The sequence below is a fragment of the Pecten maximus genome, chromosome 10, assembly GCF_902652985.1.
Source record: "Pecten maximus chromosome 10, xPecMax1.1, whole genome shotgun sequence".
Lineage (NCBI taxonomy): Eukaryota > Metazoa > Mollusca > Bivalvia > Pectinida > Pectinidae > Pecten > Pecten maximus.
The window spans coordinates 20390653-20410065 of NC_047024.1; the positions used below are offsets into that span (position 1 = coordinate 20390653).

The 19413-nt window shown below is 35.2% G+C and overlaps 1 protein-coding gene across 3 annotated transcripts in view; it reads left to right on the plus strand.

The window, feature by feature from the left end:
• The first annotated feature begins 969 nt into the window (after positions 1–969).
• Positions 970–19413, plus strand: part of LOC117335421 (tektin-3-like) — a 33275-nt gene continuing 14831 nt past the window's right edge. The window contains exon 1 of one of the 3 annotated variants that reach the window (XM_033895396.1): positions 970–987. The gene's annotated coding sequence lies outside the window, so the exon portion shown is untranslated. Of the gene's footprint in view, positions 988–6725; positions 6821–6936; positions 7017–19413 lie in introns of those variants that run through there. The other 2 variants (XM_033895393.1, XM_033895394.1) reach the window with 2 other exon arrangements.

Sequence of the window (19413 nt, forward strand, 5' to 3'; positions counted from 1 at the left end):
TTTATAACATTTGGTAGCCGTGTCACTAAATTTGTCATTTGTCAACAAATGCACGTACAGACATAACCAAGGGACGCAACTCGTGATTGCTTCTCGTCTACCCCCGTCTAGTAACAACATTTACTATACATGTACGGTATATGTTTTTGAAAAGCAACACAACTACCGCGTATGAAGATTAAATGGTGATTTATCCTGATAACTAATGAAATGGGATTAATATATAACGATATCCGATCCTATACCGTAAAAATGTTCCTTAAATATCTGTTTAAGGGTTATATACGCCCGTTAATGTTTTCCAACCGTGATTATTATAGTTATAGTTGCTTTAACGAATTGAGTTATCAATAATCTTTTTTTTTAAGAGTCGGCACAGATCGGGCGGTATTTGTTTTAGCGTATTTTAAGATAACCAATATTACAAACTTGTGTTTACAAGCGTATGTTAAAGGTTTTGATAGTCAAATTATATATTATATCTATTTGTACCTGCAAAAATAAATAGATTGATGTCGGGATGTAACAATTTATCAATTTGCTCTGATATAGAGTTTGAATCCTTCATTGCATAAACGAAAGGTTGGCAGTGTAAGAGGACATCAAAATTTAACTTGGTCATCAGTGCCAATTTTTTACCCGTCCATGCTGCTACCTATAAATGTTGATTTTTCCGATTTTTCCAATGTTATTATTCTAGTGAATATTTTTACCATTGTTATGTAATCGATCTGAAAGAATATATTTTAATTGTTAAGTTATTAATGAATGACACTAACAATTCTTGCATTAAGAGCGGTCTCCTGGCTCGTTTATTCGACAGCTAGATGACATGGAATCTAATTATAGCACAAGCGAAATCTCGCGTGAATGGTTGCGAGGGCCATGACGTGACAATATCTATGACGTCATAGCCATTGTCATCCCTCCATCGTTCCTGCCTGCCGAGTATCATACATGTAACGTTAGAAAATGCAGTAAATTCGGGTAAGTACACATCAAGTGACGGTAAGTACAATCTTAATTAATTCACTTTGTATAACTGGATTGTCGTTGTTGTATTATCGACTGTTTTTTGGACAGAATGATTTTGAAACGGCCCACTTCTATACAAGTCCGGTTTCAATTCTGGTGAGCCCGCCCGTCAGGTATCGATTGAGAGATCCGACTGTGCATTGACATCCGTGTGCAATATATTTACATGCAAATTAATGTGAGTGTATGTTTGGTTTCGATAAAAATACAAATGTAATTGAAACTTATACAGCTTGCGTTAGACAATATATGTGTATAGTATTTTTTATCGCGGTTAGATGTGTACTGTACAGGGCCGACCGAGAGAAAAGATATCCGACATTGAGGGTACAATGTATGTTGTTGAGGGGCGGGGTATTCTGATTCACCTCCCATATATGGAATATACAATCCAAGATTCCATTGTACAAAGGATGTATCAGGGATTGTTTTCAATAAACATCAATGCATTTGACCAAGAAGCGACAACTGTAAGACCATAATTTTGCAATTAAATCAATTGTCAGGGTAGCGGGGATTCTAAGGGATATGTGCAAGTTTGTATTCGAGTCTAGATAAGGTGTATATACATGTTCCTTCAATGAAACGAATACAATTCTCTCTCCGTGAGCAGTTACAGTGCATACCTTGGCAGATATCATATAGATCGCTGTAAATGAGATCAGTATCCGGGTTGGGGTTGGGGAAGGAGATTTGCGGGGTATACTGAATACTATATCTTACATATTGTGACACTATTGTAAGCTTCTAGCTTTAAGAGGTTTATTTTAGTGAATTATAAAATGTCACTGGTACCCTGCTTGAATTCCGGTTTCCAATTCAATAATATCATTTAGTCGTTTAAGTGACATTACTTAAACTTCTAGTTGATATCACCTATTCAAACTTCTAAGTGATATCACTTAAATCACCTTAAATCACTTAAACGACTAGGTAGATATCACTTAATCAATGGGAATAAAAAGTAAAATGGCGCCCCATATATCAATCAATGTTGTAATGATAGCAGCGAGGTTCAAACTTGGATGGGTGGTCGGACCAATATTTGTTATGGTTGTGCTGGCTCGTCGCTTGAACAACTTTCTGTTGTGATCTCTTGTTCCACAGTAGACAATTATTTGGACATTTTGTCGTGTTTCACATTGTCAATGTTTTCTAGAATTTTGAAAAGTTTCGATAATATCAGCATGTACTCCAGGAAGGGTGGCCATGCCTCCTTACTCTCTGTGGGTAGGACTTGTTGTATAAATTGTTTAATGGCTATTTATCTATTTGCCATCATTGGTGACCATATTGATGATGCATATTCCAGATGTGGTCTATCTAAGGTCTTAAAATGTTGTAGGAATATCTCCTTGTCCACGAAAGCGAAAATTCTAACATTGAACCACGATTTCTGTTTTCTTTAAAGACTTTGGTGATTTATGGATGTGGGTATTTCAGCTGCTTAATCCAATAGTTAGATTATGTGACTGTGCGGTTGAGTTTCGTGTCCAATGTAGTAATGAAGTTGATAAGCAATGTCGAGCGTGGTAGACTTTTGGAGTGGTGACCAATCCGATTAACCCTGGTGCATAATGTAATACTGTTTTTGCAATAAATGTTATAAATGGTAAGTGGTTAAGGTGTTCCGACACTTTATCACTAGCCATCCACCTCTGGGTCACGAGTTCGAAATACACATGGGGCAGTTGCCTGGAACTGCCCGTAGGCCATTGGTTTTTCTCCGGGTACTCCGGCTTTTCTCAACCTCCAAAACCTGGCACGTCCTTAAATGACCCTGGCTGTTAATAGGACATTAAACAAAAATAAATCAAACCAAGTTTTTGCAATATAAGCATAAAATTTTAATCTATGGTAATCCAACTCGCTCTTTTACACCCCGAACGCAATATTTTTCACTTTCTTGAATACAAATAGAGACCCTGATACATTTATATCTCTAATGGGCATACGTTCTCTCTGAGATGGCCATCTGACAGTTATCTCCCTTCCTACCGAATGGGTCCACTTGTACTTTTCTACTAGAATTATTCGTCGGTTTGAAGAACTATGCTTTATACAATACATAGAAACTGTTGAGCATCATGTTCACAGCATCGCGTCCTAATTATAGGGTTCTCGCATCGTATACATTAAGATATTCGTTTAATTATCTTCATCATTTTGACCATTTGGAATATATTAGAGTACAATTTGTGCCCCCTCATATCCGAGTTATGTTATCACCAAACAGGAGACTAGTAATCGTGTGTTACCTACAGCATGGCTACAAAATAGGGACAACTTTCCAATTGTCATCGATAAAAATTATTGCCGAATTAAATTAATCATTACGGTCATATTCTATAGAATATGGCACGGACCCAGATGTTGTAATCCAAATTTCTTTCTTTCTTTCCCTTTTTCTTTCTTTCTTTCTTTCTTTCTTTCTTTCTTTGAAATTGATGCACGTTTTTATTCCACTTTGATATATATATATATATCTAATTCCACTGCATTTATCATTTGCACACCGCCGATATTTTAAAAGAATATTTCGCACATTTTTAAATGATTTGATAACGTTGTTATTGGTTTTGTTAAACTTTTACCAAATGGAATATCACACCTAAATTACGTAACGCTACTTAGTATTGATTCTATTAGTCAGTGTGTTCTTGACAACAGCGCCCGATAAAATGTACACACGCCAACGACGCCTAGCCACACCGAAACAATTAATTTATACCCTCACAGAAAGTTAAGTGCTATAGATAACACGCAGTTCCTTTTTATCAGCAAGGAGGCGAGGCAAGGATTTGCCTCGATCAATTACCTGTGCAGGGTGATAATTAGTAATAATTTATTAATAGTATTGATACGTATTTAGCCGTGTCTGGCCCCTGTGTAAATTGGATACACGAGTTGAAGCACTTAGCATATTGTCCGGTAGAAAAGAAACCCCAAAACAGTTAACATTGACAAGGGAAAGTACACCTGTGATTTGAGGGTAATCTGAAAACAGAAACAAGAATGTTACCGATACAGTTTAACAGGAACACAGTTATTGCGCATTTTTAAAATTACAACAGTGAAATAATCTCTTTCGCGATATTCTTTACTCTACTGTTTTCAACACTTTTTTTCTATACTTTCCCCTATATTCTTTTGAAACATATTGTTCAGAAGTGGCACAGTAAGTATGAATGTGAATGGTCTTTGGTATATCAACTTAATACAGGATTTAGCGTGTCGTTTCGGTAACTACAATCTTTCACCTGCATGTACACCGAGGTGTTAAGTGGACGAGATTGTTGTAAAACCAACACGTTGTATTCGTCTACACTATGGTATATGTAAACCGAGATGGCAAACAGTATACAAGTCGATTCGGATACCCTGGGAGAAGTCGATTAGGCTACTATGTGTAGATACGGCTATGCTTTCTTTATGATCTGATTATAGATGACCGATAGACTATAGCCCCCCTCGTCCCGGTTTAGAAGTGGCCCACTGCGGCGTATCCAGTTGGTTTCATTCACATGAAGCTTGAAAATATTACTCTCACTCTGTCAAGCACACTTGCCTTTTCCCAGTCAACGGAATTTTTGGTTGTTCGGCATAATATGTGATTGCCAGTGTATTGATCTGATTGTTTCAGCTGTGATATTGTAAATTTCATTCCTAGTTTTCTTTCTACATCTTCCTGGTGCTCTGAAAACGGACTCCGAATCTTCCCTTCGATATATGACATGTCGCATCTTTTATACACATTCCACGACTTCCTTTTTGAGTGTTTTATCCTTAGTTGTACAAGGTTGTTTTAAATGGTCTTGTTAGGTTTCCAGTACTTAGGAGATGTTTTCTCCATCTTTAAATCTACTTTGGAGATTGATCTATTTCATTCATTTCCGCAGATCTTAAAGTTTAAGATAACGAAACACTTCCTTCCTTAAACGTAACGACTTTTTTCATGATCAATAGACTTCCTTTCCAAAAATTCCAGAATTGATATTTCTACTCTGCCATCATATGTCATCATTTTTCTATTTCCTATTTTCTTTCCATCAGTTTTTTTCTTATTTTGATATTATTTTACTACGCTATCGTGTTGATGTTGGTCATACAGGTATTCTTCACCATCAATAAAACATTATATTTCGTGTCTTAACCTTCCTTTCCATATGAATGTGTCTCTGACTGTTCCTATAACTTGCCTTATGATTCATCAGAGTCTCCGTATCTTCCCCTGGTTAAAGTATTCCTTATATTTGTTCCTCTACTTTTCTCTACTTTTGTCTCCCATCAGTACCTGTCAGTCATGACTAACTTTGTTGCCTTTTACCCACTTATTTCATGTTGTTAGTCACGCCATTTTTTCTCTATCTGCGTCAATTTAAGTCTAACCCAATTTCCATTTTATGCCCCCACATGAAATGGGAGAGGGGGCGGGATGAGGGGGCATATAGTCTTTCCCATGTCCGTCCTGGTGCAATGTAACTAGCTAATCTCAGGAACTGCTGATGCGATTCTCACCAAACTGTGTTTCGTGGTGTCAAGTGAGACATTTATGTTTTAAAGACATTTTTCTAGTTTTTGTCTGGTGTTGCTTTCTTCTTTTTTACTTCCATTTGTTTGCCTCCTCTATATCCATATCTATATTCCTTCACTGCATTCTTCTCCCTTTCATCATAACCTCGAATATTCACGGTAAGAAAATTTCGCGTTTCCATCTGAAGTACATGTAGTTCATTCTATTTACTTAGTATTTTCGTAAGGTAGATAATTAAATCTCAATTTTCTTTTCTTCTTTTAAAATGAAATATGTATAACTAAACATTGATGCTACAATGTTCTTGCATGTAACGTATTCCTCGGTGTTACCTCCCCTTGAATTCGTTTTACACGTAACTACCAGTATCAAAACGTTGGCTCGGTCCCCAAAGGTTTGTAGCGGTCGTAAACACAACAAGTATTAAATGAATCAATACACATTCGGTATTAGCTTTGTCCCGAATTGATTTTTTTATGTTACACTTTGATAACAAACAGACAATACACAGTTTAAAGCCAACACAAGAGTTTAAATGCAATATGTACATTTCCTCAGTGAAGAAATGGCAGAGTTTTCGCACTACCTTTTATATGTATTGAATTTTTGTTAAGCAATAGTGTTTTCGCAAATTCGTTCAAATTTTTTCAACAAACTGAAAGTTGTTTGATCGTACTGTCTGAGTACTGTTAACCTACCTTGTGAGTACTTAGTTAATTTCACAAACTAACCTTATACATCAATATTTCAATAGCGGTATTAAATCGATAGTTAAAGTGGTACTTTATAGAGTCTGATCGAGTCGTGCGTGTTCAAAGAACAAAGCTAGTGCTGTTCACACACTCTCCGCTCGAAATCGAGATAGAGAGAAGGAGAAGAGAGAATATGCATATGCCGCATTACATGTACAGATCTAACTTGTTTTTACATCATCCGAAAAAAACGGTAAAATCATTAAAAAAAAAAAAAAAAAAAATAGATATATAATTTTTTTCTTATATATATGTTTTAACTAGAAAATACCGTTTGGTGTTTATAATTTTTATAACAGTAAAGAAGATGTTTCATATAAAGACAATGAGTATGTGTTTCTGACAAAATTACATTCCTATGAACTTAGCTCTGTGAATATATTTCAAGTCTGGGGTCAGCGCGCGCTGTCAATCAGAATCTCCATACCCAGTTACCGATGACACAATCTCGCTTACTATAGTCGGCAGATCGCGTTCACGTAGACAGGTGTGCACAAAGGTAAGCATGCTAAATTCATTTTATTTTTATCTTAATACACAATATGTACCTGGCAGCGAAAACTGTTATTTTCTAAGACGCCTTTGCGCACGACTTCAGTATTAGGGGCGGTAGTGTATAGGTGTCTATGGAGCTTCACCCTAGCAACAGGACGCCATGTCGTTAGTTACCAACTACTAGCTGTAGACTTCACAAGGTAAGAAGAGCGATTCATATTTCTCTTAAAGAATCTGTGTTTATTTCTACTTATGTTATATGAAATATATACTTACTGATCATTTATATCATTTTAGCCTACTTACTGGAGTTTTAGCCACCAAAAGTAGCTTTTAAAACGTTCGTGTAATTTATTTAAAGGGACACAGGTATCAAGTGTCCGCTGAGTAGCTATCGAGTTTGTCGATGCATACAGTTCACCATACAAATATATTTACAGGTACACTTCTGAATTTATTTGTAATGCTAATTGAAATATCAAATTAAATCAGGAATGTTTAAATTTGATATATTCTTATGTACCATTTAATTCAATGCACAAACAAATTATGATGTCTGTTATTGCCAAAATCAATATATGTTTTCTCATTACGAAAAAAAACCCTTATCAATCATTTAAACTTAATTTAAGCCATATAGCAGCACAATACTATTTTCATCTATTCATCAATCCATACTTCACAATGCTCCTGTAATAACTTCGTGTTTGAAGTCCCTGTAGAAACGAGTGTAACACCAGGTTATCGATTTTGCAAAGAAACATTTTAATATACGAGTTCATATCACAAAATTTTATAAATGTAGATGTTTTAATTTAAGTCTACCTTTAGGCACCTCGATCTCGTTCTGTGTTATCGAAATATTTCTCGTCCATAAAAGCTAGTGTTTATTCCCCTCGATTTGTGTATCACAAACCACTTAATATCCTGTACCTGGGGGTTGTAATCAATGTGAAAAACACTGCTATACAATATTACTGCCCTACTTTAACTGTACAGAGAGGTCTGGTATGTTAAGGGTAAATATCCTTCGTTAGTGTATTAAACGTGTATGATGTAAGCTATCTCTAGAACTCAAGCTAAACACCTGTGACAGTCCTTAAGATAAGTCATAAGATGTACTATTAGCTCATTATGGTATATTAAAGTAAGAGTTTTTCTCATTACCACAAAAAAAAAGTCTCAATTGTGATCAATGTGTCTTATCTCTAGACATGTCTCCATTGTGACCAATGTGTCTGATCATTAGACATGTCTTCATTGTGAATAATTTGTCAAGTCACAAGAGTTGTCTCGATTGTGACCAATCTTGTGACCAACATCTCTGATCACTTGTCTTCCCCCTAATTTGAACAAATTAGCCGATTATGTGGATTGCTTCACAGCAAAATGATTCATCACTTATACTATACATTGATAGGCTGTACAACTGTTAAAATAGCTTTTTCATTAGCCAGTAAACAAAAACGTCATTTTTATAGACACAGCGCTTTCTGACATCTCTAAACATCACGATTCTTTCTTTGCATAATTGATATAGACAAAAGTGATATTTGATTATTTTCCTCCTCTCATCTGTTATTTGTTTACTTATTTTTATTTATTTAACCATTGTTGTATACTATCTTACCTGCTATATCTCTGAATACCCGCCCTTCCCCTTTAATCTCTCCAAGACAGACCTGTATGTGCTGACCTAAATGTTTAGTTGACGGTTAGTTCAGCCCTTGTGTAAGTGTCGGGTGTGTTTGATGTCTCCTTAGCCGTCCCTATGCTTGTGTCATTACCGCTAACCTTATTTAAATTTTATACCAATATTTACATATTTTGCCCGAATCGGCAACGCTAAGTGAATACTTATGAGAGTAGGTTCTACCTACAGAAAATACAGCTCAATATACCTGTGGTGTAGAGCCACTAATCGGATTTATGACGTTTTTACGATTATAATATAAACTTCAAATAATATAAAACAAACTATGCTTTGTATATCATAAAAAACAAACTTAATCATTTACTTAGATCAGGGACGTACATGTCCTTGTGTTGATATGACAAAACACAACATAAAGTAGAAAAATATAAAACATTTTAATTTGATTTAACCTTGAATATACATTAACTTGAGATGACGGACTTAATCCTCAAACTGTATTGAAATTGTATATGTAACGGCATTTTCTTTATTAGTTAGTACAAAAGTGCATCGATTCTGTTTCCTTGGTTGTGAAGCTATCAAGTCAAATACTCTAGGCCGAAGGTATTAATGATATCGACCAAAGGAAAGACCTTGGCAAGTTTGATCGACCTGCTAGTATGAAATGTATTTTCAATAGTCTGAAAAAAGTGGCTAGTGTCTTCTATTGTGTGTTAATTTCCCATCATGCCAGAAGTGAGAAACGACTTGACTTGAATTTTTGTTCCAAAAATCTATAACTTAAAAGTGGGCCGTAAGATGATTATAAAATATAGCAATGCGTTGATAACTATATACACAAACAGGAAACAATGAATCATAAATATAGACTTTCTTTCGCAGCTTTTTAAGATATATATATATAACCACAGGCTGAGCAAAAACATATATGAACTAAGTTCTATATCAACGAACCATGGGGAGTACTTTAATCATGTATCGGCTGTGTTAGATGTTCTATCGGATATTTAAGGGTCACCTGTATGGTTTGGTGAATGAATAAGGCTTACACCTAGGAGATCTACATACTTATGTCAAGGCATGTTGTGGCGATATTAAATTAACTGTTTATATATCTACATTTTTGACCCATGTCTTTGGGTGATTCATAACAGTCAGTCCACTTGAAACCTTTCCGAGCTCTAGCATGATCGGAAATTGAGATAGCAATACACATTTATTACCTGTGAAATCTCTCACTGTTAACATTATCGCAAATATAGATAGTAATATACATTCATTACCGGTGAAATCGCCCACAGGTAAAACGATCGAACATAGACATAGGTCTTAAATCTATTACCTGCATATGGAATATTTAATAGCTAACGCAGTTGGAAACAGCGATGGAATACAACGTTAAAAGGACAGACAATGGGTGTTGTTAGGAAAAGTCCATTACTCACTACATCGACTCAGGGTCTTTGATAACGCAAACCTTTTCAAACAAGCCATTATGCCTTCGACATACGGTGAGAAGATTTAGGAGAACCCGTACCAAATACTTACAATGCTATCACTTTAAAAGCTGCACTAGTTTACTAAGCATAATGGATAAGTATTTTAAGCTTAAAAGAATCAGTTTTATTATGGCCTCCTTATTCTAAGCATACTTCAATCTTCAAAATTAGCATTTCATGCTGTACTTTGACATCTTATACAAATATGATTTGGGGGTCAATCTTGTTTTAACATGTCTGTAAACTAACAACAATTGGATCAATTGATCCCTAAATTCGCTTTGTCTGAATTTACTAGCGAAATTAAACAAACAAGAATATGTAACTTATACGATTAACTCCCAGAATACATAGACCTTTAACATATTTTTCTTGTTAAGTCAACATCTTCCAAATCCCATGCTATTCACTACTTTATTTGAAAATGTACATGGTCAGATTACCATAGAATGGTCCCAGAACTGGCTGGTACCAAACCATGAAGGCATGCAATTAATGTCAGACAATGGTTGAAAACAACACGAAAATTGGAAATAAGATTAAGCTCTCGCTAAGTAGTAGGATTGGTCGGTCGAGGTATATAAACTGTAATACAGAATTGAATGGTCATTTTTCAATATGTATACATAGTATATATATATATATTGATCCTGCTATAAGCGTATTAGGCTTGACCCAATGGTGATTACGCAGTATTTGGTTGACCATCGTCCATTTCACGAAAACGTTTGGGGACAGGAATTATTTGCTGACTGAACAATGATCAATCAATAGCAGGTCTATATCAGAATCGCTGGATACAAAGGTGATGACATTAATTGAAATTGTCCCATTGATACAAAGGTCACTCATATTTCCTTTAAGACTCGAGGTCTCCTAAATTGGATAATGGGTTCTTTATTCTTAGATATCAGCTTTAAATTCTCGTCTCGGTTGATTAACTTTCAGCGGATTCAAAACGGATTGGTTTCCTATTTTGATGAAAAAAAATTCACTTGATTAAATGCCTCTATTCTTCTATCGGATCTGAAGTTATATCAGTAATTATAATCTTTGATTAGATTTCAGGTATAAATGTTGTAATGCTAAGTCATATCATATGGTGGCAGGTACTGTTTATGAACCAGGTCTTAACGGAAACTCTGAAGTCATTGCTCTTTATTTTGAAATACTATATGTATTATGTTTGTCGGTTTGAATGATTTTAGTTGAGAGAGGCGGGGTGAGGTTGTAGATTGCACTCGAGATGAATGTACTAATACCGGAGATGAAGTTTCAATATATTCCTGCATATGGCACTATATTTCGTTGGAATCTACTCACTCTGACGCTTAAGAAGTAGAGCAATGGGTTTAGGAATTCGTGAACATAAACATTTATGGGACTTCGATTGTTGACGTTGTCAAGGAAGTACTTTACCTAACCCTTGGCCTGGTAACCCTCTCCATTATATCGAACAAGCCAACTAGTTGATGAAACCCAACGCCAAAAAAGTTTGGTACAATCAATTATGGATGTTTCATCGACATCGGAACAGTGGTTACCTAGCGATGGGTTTATGGTGTAGCTAGTTTGTATCAGAACATTCCCGTGGGGACATTCATTAGATGTTCGTCAATGGTGATAAAGCCAGCCGCAGTAATGGGTATCCCAAGCTTAACTGTCTATTGATCCGGAAGCTTCCTACACCAATTTTCCACCTGCATATCAAGCGGGTAGTGACACTCTCATATATATTAAATTATCGACAAACTAGCGTACTTTGGTCAATAGACGTGGTCAGTACGAGCTGGTGTAGTCAGGAGTCGAACCAAAATGATATAGGCAAAATTGCTACAGTTTTAGTGCACACCCGGGACAATACGTTTTGATTACATGACGACTCGCATACGTAATTTATGTTACCGTTAGGAATTTATTACCTTGGGGTATGACTCTGCAATTAGCCATTTTTCTCTATTGTTTTTTAAGATCTAAATGTTACTTTTTGCGGTCACTCAACAAAAAGATTTCGGCAAAGTTGTCACAAAACCTCCGAGAATTATATGATAAAAATTGGCTTTTGAAATCAATAAAATGAAAAAAAAAAAAAAAAATACATGAAGTTTTATATATCACACTGGTAATAAGAACTGGACTGGTTGCGAATAGCATATTTATATATATTATATTATTGAGTACGAGAAATATATATATATATTAATACCTCACTAGATCTCTACTCATCAACTCATTTTAAATCGTCTGAAGTTTGTTTCAACGCTCAGTGTGTGGATTGGGTTGTTGGTATCTCGGCTTAGTAACCCGATAATGTAGCCCTAACTCCAACAACAGGCGCGTGCCAGCACGCGGTGCCAAATATAGTACTCAAAATATGACATCAGCAGGAACGGAACCGAATTCTTTGAACCTTGACTGGTTATGGAAAGATCCTAATTTTGTTCCCGTCATTGAAAAAATCTGTACAGATATTACTAACAAGTAACGTAATGTTAACAGTTGGGAGATTGTAGATCTCGCTTGGTGACTTTAGTGAACAGGGGATGGTGTCATGCATTTGGTATGCAAATGGCGCATTAGAAGCAGACGTCACTCAAAGCATATGGCATGAAGCCAGATATAGATTGAGATTTCCAGAAGCGGGAGACATATTAGCCTAATGCGTAGGTAGTACCAAGGTACACAACAAGTGACGGTTCACATTGCAGAAACTGTTCGCCGAATACCTCATGCTTAGTATACTGCAGACTGCACTTATTACAGAGTTTTACAAGTTTAACTGTTCTAAGGAAATTGGTATACGACGATGCTAGTTGTATTGCAATGGCCATGGGATGTTTTAATGTTGGAAATTTAATTTTGTGCCGAAAAAATTATGTACGAGCACTGCAGGAATTTAATGAAAAAAGTTAGTGGCCGGAGATTTTTATTCGGAGCTAATATATGTTTGATTATAATTCTTTTGGAAGACTGTTGTGGATATGCATCCAGTCACATTGATCCTTTGTGCTACAAGCCTGTTGCATCAGTAAATCGCTAAATAATTTGGTGGATTTATCTTGAAGTTCTGGTATTGTTATAATGAGTATTCATTTCGAGGAATGCATCAGATGAAATGGCTGTAGAAACAGATTTTGCAACAAACACTTTTAAAGAAGGTTGTATTCATGTTAGAGGCATTATTTCAGAAATGAAAACTGACCGAGAAAAAAAAATGAGAGTGGTACACTTCTTATGGACGCTAACCCTGCTTTTAAAACGCTGTTATAACGAGTTAAGAAAAATTATGATCGTTTGCAGAAGTAAACTGATATTGATGAAAAACTTCAAATACATTTGTTTTTCGTTGTATTCAATGATAATTATTCACTTAGTGTGTTATTAACACAACTGTATAAAATCACTTTGTTATCAATGCGAAGAGAACACATTAGATGGAGAGATCATTTTAAAACTACTTATATATACAGGAGCCTGTTTCATCAACGTTGCTTACTTCAGGAGATTCCTTAATTTACAAATTTCCATAGGAAAGCATGTATTGAATTCATGAGATTTTGAAGTATCGTAACGATATTGTAAAAAATGAAAACAGAAAACAAAAGAATGCAAATTCATTCATTTGAGTTTAAATAAGTATTGATCTCTCGCTTTGTCTGTTTCACAATTATTATTTAACTACAATTTTCCTTTGCGTGCTCTCTTAATTAAACGGAACCGGGTTTGCTTATGCATGTACAATATTTATATAACATGTATCAATGAAGCCCATATGGGGAAATTGAATAGCGTTTTGGAAGGAGCAAACTTGTAACTGATCGCAGATGTGAAAGCGAACAGGTCGACTTTCCATTTTAAGCAAACAATTTTCACGACAGGTAAAATCGATGTGAAAGTAAATAAAACCTTGCGGAATTAGCATACCATATGTGTTTGTAACAATAAAAGCATTTTTAAAATGAAATGAATTTGTCAAATATATTTCAATAAGTGAGTTTGAGTCAAATCCGATTCTGAATAGTCACGTCAGAAACAGTTTACAAAATACAATACAATACGATACACATTTTCATACGAATCAATATTTGTCCCGTACTGACAATGCTGTTTCAGATAAGGTCCAGGACCCACAAAAGTAGACACGGGCATTTCATAATAGCAGCTCTTTGCAAAATAGACGCTTTTATATGAAGATTAAAGCCTCCCGTTGAGTTGGGATTTGTTGAGGTCAGTAGGCCAACTGATAATATTTACTCAGAATTTAATATCTTTATTAGAAATTGCTAAATATAAAACGTTCATAATAAAAGGGCAGTTTCAAAGAATGAAAGTAAAAGGTGAAATTCCCCCAAATAGTGTCTACTACACAGGTCGAACAGGTGAAGTAGACCTGCTGGGAGAATATTTAAATCGATAGCAGATAGGGTGGTGTATAGGTCAGGTTTTACTTTGTACACAATAAACAAAATATTGATAAATCCTTTACTTTGTACACAATAAACAAAATATTGATAAATCCTTTACTTTGTACACAATAAACAAAATATTGATAAATTCTTATCATAAGGTAATATATAATATGTTTTATTGTTAAAATCTGTTTGACTTAATTGGACAGATATGAGAGTACGTGAGTTCTTTTCAGTGGCGTCTGGCAATGATTTAACAGTAAGTAAGATATTAACTGTTTTCATGTTTTCTTTTTTTATTAATATTTACTTTATAAATTACTAGATTCTAAGGGATTCAATATTGCAATATTGTTCATAAGCAATTTTTTAAGCACGAGATTCAGAAATAGATTTTATACAGGTGTAGGGTAACTGTTCGTCAGACGAAACACCTTAACACAAACACTGTAATATTCTTTGGCGTTTAAACTCGTTGTACAATCGTTGGTCTTTAAGTGATATCTTTATTTACGTGTTTGGAATGATAATGTTCATTCCCAGGTTCCCGAATGCGATAACGCCATGGACTACGGTAGGATATGAGCGTGACCTTTTCTGGTCTCGTGTCATTTGGGGTAGAATATAAGTCAGGTTTTGTTCTGTTCCTTTCGGGTTGAGATGTGACATTTTTTGGTAAATATAATTATCGGTCAATTGTTCTACAGTTCAATAGATCGCACCTTTGTAAAGAGTAGACAGATGAGGTCCCTGATAACAATAGCCAGGTATACGATTATAACAATGGCTGTTTTAAAGTCTTCGTTATTCAACGCCCTGTTAGATTATGATAAACAAAAAGATAAATTATTCGTCTTATACAACTTTATAAATATTGAAATTGTGAAAAAATTGTCATTTGTTTAAAATCAGCATTATCATAATGATACCTGAGGATGGAAATATAAATCTACCATCAACAGGTTCGAATAAAATTAATAGAAAATATCAGTTAAAGTGTTGTAACACTGAAGAATGGGTGGTAGTGGAGGTCTAATGCGTGTTATACACATCATATCGGTTCTGCTTCGTACAAAGCTAATATAGAGGGTGGTAAGATACTCGGTGGCGATGACAATGAGTTGTAATATTTATAGGTTTGTGGACCGTCGGCTCAGTATAATCACATTAACCATTAGGCAAACCAAGTCTTTCGTACGTGTTATTATGTGAACATAATGAATATATTGCATACTTCAATGAGTAATTTTGCAATCTCAGCAAAGTTAGTGTCCGCATTATGCTGTTATTCATTATGTTCCATTGATTGTGTCTGTACATGTGTGTCGAGTAAAATATTAATATTCTTGTCATACAGAAATGCTGATCAATTCACACTATAGAGATAGTATTGATTTTTTGTATATAACCACGACAAATTATGATAGATAATTCAACGAACCTTTGACGGTATGATAATGTGTAAAATGTATGATATATAATGACAAGTAACTGAATTTTCTATTTGAGAATGTATACTACACTTTGACAATCTGACATCAGACAAAACTGGATGAAAAGTGTCTGTCTCTATGCTCACAAGAGGCGACTAATGTGTGAGCCCAGAAAAATGGGCAAAAATGTTATTCTGTGGCTTCTGTTAATGGGATATTGGATTTGTCAACTTGGAACTTTCCCCCGGCGCTTCTTGTGCCAATAAATAAACTCGTGTAAAATGGAACGTTATTTTTATATAAATTCTATTCTACTAATTGAAACTGTATACTCTATGAGGACGAGTATTTGAATCTAAACTTTGTAAATATCATTTCTGTATTAAAGTTTAATTATATTTGCAACGTAATTGCTTTTGCCATATTTAGTTACCTTTGTACATGCCCAGGGCTAGATAATTCTACCTGTAGCTAATTGAAAGTGATATGGCGTCAGTCCTATATCAAATTATCTACAACAAAGGCGGACTACAGCTATTGAAGTTTATTAGTTAAAGTAGAGTCATTTGAGTATATGATCATGTATTCGACAAATCCTCTGTTCAAATTGCACTGTATGATTAGTGCTTATGAAATTGATAAAGAAAATGAAAAAACGGGAAACATAAAGAACCTAAATTAACTATAGACGGTCATACGATCAGGGTACTTCCAATTGGCACTAGGTCGAACGAATCCATTGTTTGAATCAGCGAAAGAATGAAACACGCAATATAATAAATAGATAATGAAATAACAACAGAACTGGGTTTGTTTGATTAGATCGACCGATATAAGTCTGTCTTTACCCTGACAGCTGAACCAGACGAATTCAATGCCAATCTTAGTAATACACAACAGTTGAAAGTGAATGAACCTTTTCGTTAGCGGTCACTAGGCGCAACAATACAATCACAAACCAGTGACGTTTACTGCCAGCGGAGGCACCCGCGTTTTAGGTATGTAAAAAGGCGCGTTTGGTCATGCAACTTGCAATATATACACGTAGACATATTATGCAGACTGCACTTCGTATGGGATTAATGCTTTTTAGCTTAAGGGATTAAAATGAATTGTTAACACGTGTGTCGGTACCTTGGGCCAATTCCATTACCACTTGGTAACCAGGTTTTTTAACAAATAGAATTTGTTGAAAACAATTAAAACCATGGAAACTTCATTTGGAAGAGACTCGACTAAAACGCTCTCCTGCATGATAGCACAATGCTGCATTAGGAGGTACGAAATCCCTGGTGACCCCTATCATTAAATTTCTATTAAAACGTGGTTCTTGTGTAATGTGCTAAGGGAATACAATATCTTTACTAAAATGTTTTGAATTGATGTTATTCGTAAATTGCAACGTATTATGCAAAACGGGACATTTAAATTGATATAAGGAAGCAAAATTTGATTTTAAAATCAGACTTGATCTTCAACGGATTTTATAGATATGACATCATAGCCAGTTTTATTACGCTCATTCGTGAAACCTATATATTATTATTTAAACATTATAGGCCAAGTGGTTTACGAAGACATAGATCTTATCCCTTTTATCAGGTATACTAGCCGATATCGCGTTCAAAAGGCATACAACCCCTGTTAAACAAACCGATACCAGCTGTCATGTATTTGTTATGATTCAATACGAGAACGGCCTAAATTTAAAAAAAAAAGTATTTTCATGATTGAAAATCTAGGTCTAAATTCACCTATCATTTTCGATAATCAACATAATTGCTCATTTTAATTTTCAAAATTAAATCAATGGTCTAAAGGTTGTTGACGTGATTTGTGTTCTTTCAAGCTTGCTTCACTCGCAAAGAATGGGTGATTTCTTGTTAGCTGACAAATACCTATCTGCTATGATTAAATATCAGAATAGACATTCCTTCAGGCAGTTTAATTCAAACACACTAGATATTTACCTTTTGAAATTGGACGCGTGCCTGTTCAAATGGAGACAGCATTTCTATTGTGACTTATTTACAGATAGTGACTTGCATATATATATATATATATAATGAATCCTATCCTACTAGGCGTTATTGGAGATCGTTGTTGCTCCTGTCTGTTTGTTTTATGATATACTGTTCATTGTTTTATTAGAACACGGTAACCTGGAAAAAGAATCTGATCAGTATGATAAGTTACGCCGTCTGTTGTTGGATGTTTCTAACATTGGTGTACATGGCGAGTGTCATCGATAGGGGGCTGCGGTGGCCGAGCACTTTATCACTAGCCCTTCACCTCGGGGTTACGAGTTCGAAAACTACGTGGGGTAGTTGTCAGGTACTGACCGTAGGTCGGTAGTTTTTCTCCGGTTACTCCGGCTTTCCTCCGCCTCCAAAACCTGGCACACCCTTAAGTGACCCTGGCTGTTAATATGACGATAAACAAAACAAACCTAGTGTCATCGATGAAGCAAAAGACGCTTACCATTTTTGAAACCCTGGTCTTATTATCCTTGTAATTGTTCAAATAGAAGAAGACATAGAAATAAGAGCCATTCTTAGTGACCAATACTTGTTAAATCAAATAGTTTCCCTCGTTTCGCGGTCTTATCGATATAGTATATTGCATAACAGCTGTGAAATGCGTTTATAACGTGATAATAGACCATAAATTCAATCGTTATTGCACATCCTAACAAATGAGGAATCCATTAAATGTACTATGAATACCGGGTCGTTTAATCATGATTTAACGAGCAAATATTAACATTATGCAACGTACAATGGCGCAAGTTAACGCAACTTGAACAGGATGAATCTCGTTACCAACCTTTTGCAAAAATGTGTGAAATTCACTGTTAGCGTACCAGGCAAAGCATTTTATGAATTTCACTCCAACAAATTTAGGACGAACAATGAATATTTCTTTCGAACTTCCCCCTATTAGATTGTGAGTGTTCATATTACTGTCTGTTGGCCTTGAAAGAGGATTGGCAGGTTCACCTAGTACAGCAGTCAACCACTTAGTCGGTATCGATTTTTGATACGACGTAAATAAATAGTTAGATAATAAAAAGAAAAACAATTTAATGTTTAAATAAAAAAATACGGAGTCGACTGTTCGACAAGAGTATTATAGATAAATAGAGCTTATTCTACGTTGTGTAGCGAACACTTTGTACCAATTAAAATGAAATTACAAAGTAGCATTCATTGAACTCATAGAAAGATATCCGAAGGTTTAGGTCGGACAACAGTACAGCATGCTAATTTTGCAATAATCTTGTTGTAATAGTTCTCTTTCCCTCATACGACATACTGGCATGTTATAAAAACTATGCAAGCAGGAACATTTTCATATTTAAAACCCAGTATCCGACAATCTGCTTTATCAGAACGCTATCTGGTAAATATATTGTGCATGATATCACCCCTAATCCAAACAATCCAGTGCTATTGTTCTTGGTGTACGAGTCGTGTCATCTGACCCCCCATTAGGTAAACGTCGACCATGACCAGGTGTAAAAACCTCTTCATTTATTTCTATAATGAAACATGCAAGAATTATATTATGCTATTCCTAAATAATTTAAAATATTTAGA